The sequence below is a fragment of the Teleopsis dalmanni genome, chromosome 1 (assembly GCF_002237135.1).
Source record: "Teleopsis dalmanni isolate 2A chromosome 1, ASM223713v2, whole genome shotgun sequence".
NCBI lineage: Eukaryota > Metazoa > Arthropoda > Insecta > Diptera > Diopsidae > Teleopsis > Teleopsis dalmanni.
The window spans coordinates 90,217,903-90,231,319 of record NC_051846.1 but is presented as its reverse complement, the minus strand read 5'-3'; positions in this window follow the sequence as shown (position 1 = coordinate 90,231,319).

The window sequence follows — 13,417 nt, the reverse complement described above, 5'->3', positions numbered from 1 at the left end:
TATATACTGACTAATATAGTAAAGTAATGAGTTATTTCTAACGGCTACTAAAAAATGGAGTTTTGTCAATATGTAGATGAGACAGTTATATGCCCAACCAAAAATTTTAATCAATTATGTATAAAAATTTTGTTGTTACATATTATTACTGTTTATAAAAAATAAAACTTACAGCCGATTTCGTGTCAAAGTCGATAGTAAGCCTATTATGTTTGATAAATTACGTATATTATATATAACTTACTTACTTATTTATTTGACCATAATAACCCGTTACCGAGTTTCGGCCTGACGCAGCATGTCTCACCAGGCGCTTCTGCTGCGTGCGCGCCTTATTCAGTCTTGTATATCAAGTCCAGTTAATGCTCCCTCAACTTGATCATTCCACCGGAGACATGGTCTATCTCTATGTCTTCTTCCGCCAACTTCAAACACCTTTTTTACCGGAGCATCTTCATCCATTCTCACGACATGACCAAGCCAGCGAAGTCGCTGGATGTTAATGCGCTGAATTATATCAATATCGTGATAAAGCTCGTATAGCTCGTGATTCATTCTAATGCGGTAGTCGTCGCCAACTCGTAAAGGACCAAAGATCTTACGAAGAACTTTTCTCTCGAATATTCCCAGTGCTGCTTCATCATTCTGTGATAACGTCCATGCTTCTGCGCCATACAGAAGCACAGGGAGGATGAGCGACCTATAGAGCGTAAGTTTCGTTTGTCGAGAGAGAACTCTACATCTCAATTGCCTACTGAGCCCATAGTAGCACCTATTAGCAATGGTGATTCTTCGTCTGATCGCCAGACTGACATCATTTGTGTTTATTACGGCGGTGCCAAGGTAGATGAAATCCTTGACAGATTCGAAAGTATAGTCGCCAGCCACTAGCTCGGGGTCCGAGCGACGCACATTTCTTCCAGTAGCCGACATATACTTCGTTTTTCCCTCATTCACCGCTAAACCCATTCTTGCAGATTCCTTTTCGATAGCAGCAAAATCAGCTGTAACATCACGCTTGCTACGCCCAATCATGTCAATGTCGTCGGCGTAAACAAGGAGCTGGACACATTTGTAGAATATTATTCCATTACGATGAACACCTGCCCTGCGCATGATCACTTCCATAATGAAATTGAAGAGGTCAGATCATAAGGGATCACCTTGTCTGAAGCCTCGCACGATATCAAAAGGTTCAGAGAGACTCGATCCTACCTTGATGGAGGTACGGGTATTGCTCAACGTCAGCGTCATTCTGCAAAGTCGAATTAATTTTGTAGGGATACCGAGCTCAGACATTGCGGCGTAAACGCGATCCTTAATGGGGCTATCGAAAGCTGCTTTATAATCGACAAAAAGCTGATGAGTGTCAATGTTATGTTCGTGGACTTTTTCCCGGATTTGTCGCAGTGTGAATATCTGATCAATGGTGGAGCGACCCGATCGAAAGCCGCACTGATAAGGCCCAATCAGTGAGTTGGTATGTGGCTTCAACCTTTCACACAGTACAGTTGAAAGGACCTTGTACGCTACAGGTATTAGGCTGATCCCGCGATAAATAAAATATTATATATTACTATTAATATATTATGAGTTTTATGGTCCTTCCCCTTTTCTTTCCAAAAATACTTCATATCAGTTTACATAGCATTGAGTCGTCCAGTTTACATGAGTCGTCCTTAATGAGTTTTCACATACAACACTCGATAATACGCAATGAAAAACATTACTTCAAAATCACAATTTGACCATCTAAATCATTTGCAAAATCCTATTTTCTATAAGTACAGTAATTAAATGTTAAATAATGCGAATTTTGCAAATGGAATAACATCTCATTAGGGGCAGCAACTACAAAAGTCGCGACCTCTTAATTATACGTACAAGCTGATCGCAAATATAATTATTGAATGCCCAAAAAATAAAAACGCAGAATGTATATTAACTTCATGTAGTGCAATACATTTGCATTCATTATATTCTATATTTAACGGTTTTGAATACTTCCCCTCCACTGCACATAAGAAATGCCTTATCAAACACATTGAACTGCAACACCAAAACTGCAGCGGCGCGCAGAACTCAACAGTTGCCTAAACAGTTGCTTTAACATTCGGTCATTTGCCGCCGTCGCCAAACGAGAATTCTACGACCTTTAACTTCGCTGACGACAAGTGTTCTCCAAAGATCAAAGATTCATTATTTCGTTCCCTCTTTAATTCTGTTCATTGCTTCCTTTACATTTTAAACGTTCCAGTCAATGAGTTTGCACCTGTACGAGTGTCTCTTCACTAGTTGGTTAGCCTGCGTGTCTGTCTGTTTGACTGTCTGTCTGTACCTATTATCATCGTGAGGATAAATTTGTTTGGTAACTTCTGTTCGTCAATCGATTAGGGCAAAACTCAGGTAACAGCAATTATTTTTTCCTCTTTGAATAAATATTTTTGTAATTCTTAATTATTACGTTCTGCCACTCACAAATACGTTGAAATTCACAATTAATTTAACATTTTTAACTGAAGATAAATAAATTTTATATACATTTTTTGAAATAAAATAAATAATAAATTTAATAAAATTTTAATAATATTAAGATTATAAATAAGAGTAAATAAATATATGACAGTAAAAATAATTCACTCATATCAGCCCTTGCTCGGTATATTTATTTGATAATGAATCCTATTGAAAAGTATAGAATATAAATTTTACAGTACCACAAAGTACAGGAAAAACTGACCAGATTGAAGACACATTTTGGGCAATTAAATCAAAGGATTATTTATTAAAAAAATATATAATTGGTTATATCCTTGTACCATATATAACTTTCCTATTACCATTACCAAGAACTGCTAGTCTAATTATAATCATATTGAAAGTACTAAAAAAATTAAATATGGTATTGTATAAATGCATCATTAAGATAATAGAGAAATGATAGATATAAATATTGCTGCCATATCAATTAATTTTTAAAGCCTATCAAAAATAAAACCTTAACAAATAGAGGAGCTGACTGAAAATATGCGCAGTTTATACTGCATCCATGTCTCTATCAGTAATTCACAAAAATCTAAAAAATTGAATATACCCTTTTCTTTAAAGTGCATAATAGGTGAGGTTAACATTGCTAGCTACAAGCCAGACATTTTAGCCCCTAACGACAACAGAAAAGCAATACAGATTTGTAGTTAGCTTCATTTAGGATTCCGACGCTCTTAATAAATCTAAGAAGGGAAAATTAAAAACCAAAACAATTTATTTAGAAATTAATTTTGAAATTTATAATATTTACTCACAATTACTATCAATTATATAGAAATTCCTAAAGAAACAAAACCAATCATATAGAAATATATCTAGAGATACCCTAGAAATTCGATTGACTCTGGATATTCTTTGTGATCCGAAAAACGAAATAGGACTCAGAGAGGTATTACGCTTGATCTATCTGCCAATCATCTGAGGTACTTCACAAATATACCTACTCTACTGAGTATTAAGAAAAATTATATAGTTCAGTTAAAACACACATTTGAAAAATTAATTATACTTTTAGGCCCTATTAAAAATATGATCGAGGTGTAAAGTATAACTCAATAAATAAATTAATTAAAACTTGTCTTAAATTAGATTAACATAATTAAGAAAATGGTTAAAAATGGTGCGTGAATCAAATTTAACAAGTATGGATACATAGCTTGTAGTTTATCCACCGAGACCTAACTTATTAGAAAATAAGCACAAAAAATGTCCAAGTAATAATATGCTTATTTTATAGCCTATATAATATACCTATACACTTAGACAATTCATATATATGTTAATATACCAGAGATGTAGAAAGTATATTAAAACAATCATACAGTTTATTACTTTTAAACTCAAAAAAGATTGGGAACCACTAATTTAAATAGTATTTTACTAGAGTACAGTTTTAAGAAGATATGTTTAAGAATAAGTCTATAATAGGCTCTACTAAATCCGCATATGGGTTCATTGCGTTACTTTAAAGGTCTTTTTTAAGATCTCTTCCAAGCTAGTAATTTACTTTTCTGCAATGATTTTATCCAATTTCTTTTCCTTGTATATTTATTGATACTTCCAATATCAGTATCTGAAAGGTCTTCTGCATCCTTATAAAAAAGATTTCCCAAGCACTATAACTCCAAAGCAGAGCATATATGCCAAAACAAAGAATTAAATGTTTTGGCATAGTCGTTCTTTCAAGCTCCAAATTTCATACCTACCAATTAAGTAATGATAAGTAATAAATTTTTTTTTTATTATTTAACAATATATCTTTATTGAATCGCTTTAAATTAAAGCGTAACAATAACTTTTAGAATCTTAAATACTAATAATATTACATTACAAATTATTTTATATAAACATACTATAATGATACATGACTTGTAAATTATTTCAAGGGGCCTCTGAATAAATACCTAGGTATTTACCAGATATCACGGTGTATACATAAGTTGAATTAATCAGGATAATCATTAGGAAAGTAGGATGGTGGGTCTATCGTTCCGTTTTAGTCTAGAGGATGTTGTCATATTAGCAAGAGGTCTAGCCAGCGGATTCACATGGTTTTTAAGATTTGAAATATATTTCTGCCTTATTCTCTCTAATTCGACTTTAACCATCGAAACTCTTAAATCGAAATGTATGTTTTTATTTCTGATATACCAGGGTGCACCAGTTATCATTCTTAAGATCTTTACTTGAGGTCTTTACAGGATTTCTACATTTGACGGACAGGCATTGCCATATAGTTGTAAGCCATACATCCAGATTGGCTTAATGACTTGGTTGTATAACAATACTTTGTACTCTAAACATAAGGGAGACTGATGACCGATTAGCCAGCGAAGGTTTAAAACTTTGAGCTTCATTTGATTCCTTTTTGTTTCAATATGCTTCCGCCAAGTTAAGCGTTTGTCAAGGTGAACACCAAGGTACGTCACTGTTTCTGTTTGCGGAACTACTATTCCGTTGAGAGTGGTAGTTAGTGATGAGCATCTGTTAAGGGAGAATATTATATGACGACATTTTTGCTCATTGAGTTTAATTCGCCATAGTGATAACCAGCTTTCAATGGAGTACAAATGATTTTGCAGTTGACTGGAAGCGAATGCGGCATTCTTATGTCGGCACAAAATAGCAGTATCGTCAGTAAATGTTGATATTACTGAATTGGTATTTGTAGGGATATCTAAAGTAAAGATGAGGTACAAGAATGGACCAAGAACGCTGCCTTGTGGAACTCCTGCACTTATTGGAAAGTCATTAGTTGTGTGCATATTGTACTTCACATTAAAAAATCTGTGAGTTTTGCGGGAGTATTTGTCGTATTTTGTGTATCAGGCCCTCATGCCATACTTTGTCGAATGCTTGTGCAACATCTAAAAAGGCACTAGAGCAATATTCTCAATTTTCAAAAGCACTTCTTATTTCGTTAGTTATTCTGTACACTTGTTCGATAATACGATGTTTTTCGAAATACAAACTGATGCCTTGGGATCAAGTCTCTTTCTTGGAGGAAAGGCATAAGTTTTGCAAGGAACACTTTCTCAAATAATTTTGACAGACAAGGCAGCAAACTTATAGGTCTATATGATGTTGTATCTTTTCCGGGCTTTTGAACCCTTATAATTAACGCTTTTTTCCATTCCGTCGGGATATGTCCAAATTTTATTATAGCGTTAAAAGTCTTTGTAATGAATGAGATTGCTACGAAGGGAAGATCTTTTTAACATAATTGGAGTTATAGAATCGTGACCAGGTGCTTTTTTGCAGACAAGTTTTTGTTTGATGGTTACCTTGATATCGTTTGCGGAGATTTGTAAGTTGATAATATTATTGTTAATATGTTGATCTGTTAAATTCAGATTATTAGAGGGCTTTGGTTAAAAAATTTGACTCAGATGATTAGCAAATACATTAGCTTTTTCTTCGTCGCTGCGAGCCTATTCACCGGTGAAGTTTCTTAACAGAGGCACTGCTTCAACAGGTGTTTTTATAATTTGATGAGCCTTCCAGAGTGATCCTTTGTTAGCCGTGTTTGGGGACAGCTTCTTAATATATTCGTATTGTTTGTTTTCTTTGTCTCTTGAAAGAGCGCTAATTAGTCGATTTAAGGCTTCTTTTAATTTAGATTTCGTTGATGGCGATCTATTTTGTTGCCATTCTCGACGAAGCTTTCTTTTTTCGGCTAGAAGCATTTCAATTTTGCTGTTGCAAAAGTAATAAAGGTTATAATATTGTTTTATAAAGATAATGACAAACTATCTTCTTGCTTAACAATATTTAGTATAAAAGTCAAATCATGGCTTAAAAAACCCCGATTCGATAAGAAATAAGTCCTTAAAATATCATTGCAATATTTTATATCTTTATCACACTTTAAACTATTCAATTGCACACTTAGAGAATTCTGTCGGTATTGTAATATATTTTTCTGAATTCCGTGAATGGTCTAGTGCTGTCTAGATATATCATATCATATATCAGTTTTTATCGCATTAACTAAACAAATTTCATGTCTTATTATATACTTTATTAGATAAATACACCACCACAAATTTATAATTTTTTTTCATGTATCAATCGGAAATTAATGTGCATATTTATAAAATTATTGATATAATCCTATCTGAGGACCATTGTCGCCAGTTATAAAATGATAACTTTAATATATTTATAGAATTCTACCTTTTAAGTCTTAAAATATATGAAAAGGTATATTTGTTATTAATGATTGCATATTATATTATTAAAGAAGTTTTATGGAAAGAATTAAAGTATAATTATTTCTATGATGAAAGCACAATATGTGTGTGATACTTTTTAAAACATCGCCGGTCTTCATATGAGCATAGAATTGATATCTTTCAAAAACTACGTAGTTATAATGTCAGTGACTTTTTGACTTGTAAGTTTCAAATCTTCACACAAATTGGTTTTCTTTATTTTATAGGAAGTATTATATCTAATCTTACTCTTAACAGAGACTTCTTACAGAAATAGTTATTTACTTAATTGGCAACTATAAATTTAATTTATAATTATATTTGAACAATATAATTGGATAAATAGCACTAAATAATTGGATAGATCAGTTAATAACTTAAAACTGAAAAGCTGGGAGATTTACAATTTTAGAAATTGATTCCAAAAAGAAGTATTAGGATGTACTGAAAAAATATCGAGTTCATTTATAATTATTATATCATTCAAGTATTTTATTGTATTGGGTGGTAGGTATATATGTGCATCATTTACCATAACAATCATATATTTCTTCATATATGCATATAAACATTAAAATCAATTAATATTTATTAGTTTAACGTGTAAAAATATTTATTTTTAAAAGCATAAAAATTTAAATACTTTACTATATTTTACTTTTAAATGGAACTTTTCAATATTAACAATAACAAGCAAAAATTAAGGATATGTAAACATAAAAAAGTACTTTAGGTTTAAATATATTTTTAAGTTATTTTGTATTTAATTTTTTTGATGTACACTTCTATGGAGTCATATTAAGATTTTTTACTATAGGTAGCGCAATCGTCTTCAAACATATCTGCCACAATCATAATTCATAAATAAATAAAAGACATATTTTTTGTTCCACAGTTTATTGGTCTACAATGATCTATATTACGTACCACATCTATTTGAATATTTATTGTATGAGGAACTGTATGATAATTATTACGCATTGATCACAATTATTTGAAATATAAAGTATAAAATTTATTTATTTTTATTGTTAGATCAATAGATTGTAGGGTTTCTGATAATGTCTAGTATGATTAATAATATTGTTTGTTTAATATATTTTTGTGACTGCATACTGTGCCTCCCAAGTAATTAATTTTCATATTCGCAATTTGCATGACTTTTCAGTTTAATATGAAGCCATTATAGAAACCGTAGTCAATGTCCATATTCGGTGACGAAGGTGTGCGGAGCAGGCGTCAAAGTTTATGGAAGTGCATTATTATATGTTGAAAAAAGTTTCGTGTTCCGATAGAAGCAATTATTTACATGCATACTTTTTTAATTATTCATAGGATTTTATGGGCGCCAATAACCACAACAAATTAAAGATTAAAATCCATTTTTGTAATAGTCCCAAGGGTTGAACTTGATTATGACAAACAATGAATTTATACAAATAATAAACTTTTTGAACTGTAATGAAAAAAACAAACACTCTATTTATTTTATATTAAATAGTGTTTACTTCAAATGTAACTGTCATCTGAAGAATCATCAGTTTTAGTACTAAATTCATACCAATGCATTTGGCATTTCATTACATCAGACCTATGCACTGCCTCAAATGACATAAAAAATTCTCACACCCCCATAGTGCCAGTATAGCATTAGTCCCTGAATTCACTCAACCGTGCAGGCACCAGAATTATTTCGCACCTTATTCCATTTCCATTAACCAAGTCAAATGAAATAACCTTACGAACTTTAAAGGAAACACTTGACATTTAATTTTTTTGGAACGTCATTATGAACAGAATTAAATATTTTTGAATTCGAAATAACTTTTGGTTTCTTGAAAGTAAATGTAGTCAAAAATTACAAAAAGATAGAAAAGTTACATAGTAATATGGAATATGCAGAATTTATTTATATAAAAATTAATAAATTGATAACACGTAGCAGCAAAACTAAATAAAAAAGCAATAAAATTATTTATTGAAAACGTTAAAATTAATTGCATTCACCATTTATATCCAGTAAGAATTTATTTTAAAAAAATAATAAAACTAGATAGAATCACTAAGTTAGTTTTGAACAATTCATACGCCTACTACCATACTCTCCAGGTATTCTCCGTAGCACTGATAATGTCCATACGCACAATCTCATAAATTCGATAATAAACGAATCATAATAACATATAATATATTAAAATATATTTGAAATATAGACCGGCGATCTTGCCCAAGTATGAGGATTTGCGAAGACCAAAAAAAATGTAAAATTTTTTAGATTTCATAGCAAACTATGCATAGTGTCCCTATTATACATACATATAAAAATAAAAAAAATTTTTAACTTATATAAATATGATTTAAGATGTGAATAGACATCAATTTTATTTGTATTTATTTACTATAATTACACCAATTTTTATCTTGATATTTAAGAATAAAGCAGAGGATGGTCCCTTATATAAACTCTAGAATGGTATTTTAGATATTTATTTGAAGCCATATTTAGATAAAACAATAACAAGCTATCCTTTAATTGGATTCAACAAACAACATTTACAACACTCTCACCAAGCCTCAAAGCCTAGTAAGTGTATATATAATAGCGTATATTCATTAAAAACTTATTAGAACACATACCTTTTTATAGTAATGTTCAATCCCAATCCTAAGCGAAGAAGGCTGATATATGGACAAATGTACCGGCTCGTACAATTGTTTAAATAGTAAGAAGTTTGATATCATTACGAAATAGTTACCTAGATTGTCAATGTCAAAGAATATGGAAAAAATTTTATTAAACGATTTAAAATTGAACTTAGTAACAAAAATAAATGTGAAATTATATTTAAGAATTAAAAGGTGCACCAGTATATAATAACCTAATAATCTGATGACTCACTCACCGACGAGGGAGCTGGAAGAGAAGTTTTCGGGCCAGAGATAAAACACTTGAAACCTCTAAGAATAAACACCATCATCTATTAAGCGGATATCTTATCAAATAACATTAAAAACGGTGATGGAGTATTTTAAATACCCTTCTAGAACCGTCTTTGGTTTAGAAAAGAGTGACATTTCCCTATTTATTAGGGGATAAGAAAAACAAAGAAATGAAAAAAAATTAAACTTCACTTGGTTTTAAATATTGAACATTTAAGCCCTAAGAGTCTACATATTTCAAATATTAAAATTTTGTTAAAATCTTGACTCTCTTCATTCTTACTTCCCATATTTTAAGAGTGCTGATATCTTCATAATTCTAACCTCAATTGGTTTTACTTGAATGAAGAGATGATTGAAACTACAATATGCATTTAATAATTTTTCTTACTCTGCTATGGGTCATATGTAAGCGGTGTCAGTATCATCTCCACATGATACTTGAACGTTGATGTTTAGACTTCAGAAGAATAAGAACAGAGAAGTCGAACCGAAAGTGCAAAATACCTTCTAGCTATCTCAACATATAACTTCGTTATAAGCACGCACTACCTATCTATCTCCCGGAAATTAATTCTAAATATCCTGTCTTCCAAACCAACAACTTTCCTATCAGACTGGCAGAACTCAAACAGACTGATTTCTGGAAAGATTATGCAAAATCAGCAGACTACAATTTTTCAGAAAATAAAGCCGTTTAAATGGCCTACAATCTTACGTAAGTTCCAATTACATAAAAATACAAGAAAATGAGATAACTAGCCTGGGTACAGATGCATACTCAGCAGAGGAACAAATTTGGATCTCTAAGAGCAGTAACATAGAACTATCCATATTAGCTTGGCTAAGCTAGATTTATCGAAAACGAAAATCCTACTATGTACTGAAAGCCGAGTAGATATTGGGACCTATGCCGAAACTAGATACGTAGAGCTTGCGTTTTAGCTTTTAATTATCCGAGATGATCCATTTTGTTACCCTGATAATAAATGTGAATAAAATACATTTGCGATTGAGATTTCGATATAATTTTTGTTTCAATATATAAACTATATATTGAGATAACACTGGCCATTTGTTATGATATACAACATCATTTACATGTCTTTCGCAGGACAACTAGTACTATATACTGGATTCTTTTGCGGTGATTTTCGTTGATTTCTCGGCATATTAGTTATTGACGCATAGCTACCAATAACTAAGCTTTAACGGTCGGTAATTCGTTTTTAAAAACGATTCTTTTCGTATCTACACAAAAAAGACCATGTCCGAAAATTTTCTATCAAAATCATTCCAAAACTGGATTATGGCTCCATCCTTATGTTACACATCCATATAATGACTTTTTAAGGATGCAATGATCAACAGTTACTTGCTTATCTTCAATACCCTGGATGCGGCAATTTCGTATATCGACAAGCTAAATTTAAGCGTCTCAACTGAGAAAAATTTATTGAGACATATAGGTACCTGCTATAGAATCCTTTTAAATTTTAAATCCCACACACACATTTTCTCTTATTAATTGACTCATAATATAAAATGAGAAGCCTTAAGCTACCTAAATATGCAATACCTAGGATGGTAGTTCTGTTGAAAATTCTATAAAAAAGTCAATAAGTTCCATTTTGTCACTTGTTTCGAATATTTGGATCAGCATCTTAACTATATAATCATCAATGAATAAAGTAAAATGATCACTTGATTTTTTAAGTTTACTTTCAGTTATAATATTTTAGTTTATATAAAAGTTTATGTTGACGAAGCATTATGGAATCATTATAAAATTGATTGTTTACATTTCATAATAAATTATAAATAAAAAGCTGAAGTATCAACAGATACGAGTATGTATTCATAATACATGCAAATGCAATTTAACGTATGTTATACACATATCTATATGTAAATATATTACAGGTGATTCAAGAAATTATTATTAATTACATGAGAATATGTCTGCATAATATTCTTCCTATTAGCACGAGCCTATTAAGACCCTCATTCCATTATTTTTGTTGTCCTTTTTTATATTGGCACCTGCTGGCACTGAACATGTGCAGCAGACCAAAAGGCAAATGCATCTTGTGAGTTCATGCATGACAGTCTTCCAGAGCGCATAAGAGAGTTACAAGTGCAACAGCAGAAGCCGAAATAACAATTTCAAAGTCAGTTGGGCATTGATGTGCAGGTACATATTGGCTCCTTCATTATTGCCGGCGATGGAGTGAAAAATAATTACTTTTCTGATCATCGAAATAAAGTGAAACCAAATGTTTTAACAGTAATGTATTTATAAATTTTTTTGTAAATATTTTGAAATATAAATTACATAAAAATTTAATTTTATTTACATGCTATTTATTGAAATTAAATTTATTTTATTAGTGAAGTAAACAAAAAGTACTCATTTTATAAATAAAACACACAAATTTAAATTTTATTCCAAATTTATTTTATCTCCTTCAAAATATGCTCCTTCTGAAGCGATACACGTATGCCAACGCTTAACCCAATATTCCATACACTTTTCGTAGGCCCGTGCAGATATGCCTTTTAGTTCCTTCAGCGAATTCTCTTTTACCGATTCAATCGACTCAAAACGCTTACCACGAAGGGAACAGTTTCGGGAACAGGAAAAAGTCGCACGGATCCAGATCTGGCGAATATGGTGCCTGAGCGATGACAGTTTGGTCAAAAAATCACGTACAACAAGAATTTTCCATAGTAAAAATCGCGAAATGCACTTGAGGTAGTCTCACATTAACAGCTGCTGTAAACAAACTAATTGACAGATGGCGTTCAAATTTGTACCATATGTCAAGAAAGGGTGTACCAACATAACCATAAAATGTCTATTGAAAAAGGTCTATTACTTAAGTAGTAGTTAACAAACAACATTTTGTTTTTCCGCAACCAGAACTATCTTTAAACGTTACCCTAAACTAATGTATATTTGCAGCGGTAATTATTTTTATTGCAATTTTTTGTTTTGCAATATACAGTTTAGAAGTTTTTCATATTTGATATATGTAGTAATTTGGGAATGTAAACTAAATCAAATATTTATTTCAGTTACAATTTGCTATTACAGACTTTGAGTACAGATAAATTTACTTGCAAACAGAATCCAATTTTTAATACTCAAAATATGCTCAAAATATTCATATGAAAACTTTTCTTAAATAGTCATTAAACAGAAAAATACAAAACGGGTTGTCTTTCTTGTCCATATTTGCTGCTGTTAACCAAAAATTATGCTCTATTATACTGTTATTTTATCTGTTTTAACTAATGTTTAACTAATTTTAGTATTGCATTTGTTAAATGGTTCTTGTTCGTTCTTGATATTCTTTTCCCACGACATAACCCACCTCTGATAATTCAACACCTGGTACCCTTACCTCTGATTTTCTTTTAGTCATACGCTACAAGGCCATCCATTATCTCACCTTTTACTTCTCTGAGCATCATTTAGATACGTCTATCACCGTCTCTATAACCATAGCTTTAGTGGACCTGGTCACAAAATCAACAAGTAATCACTCTATTTGCCTGCCTTGCTTCCCCTAAAAATTGTACTTCAAAGTCCTTAAAACCAAACCACTTTGTCTCAACTCTCCTTCCTAATTACTGAAATAAAGTTTCATACACTGCCATCCAGATCAGTGGTGACAATCTCATTCAATCATTCTTAAGAATGACTGGAGAAA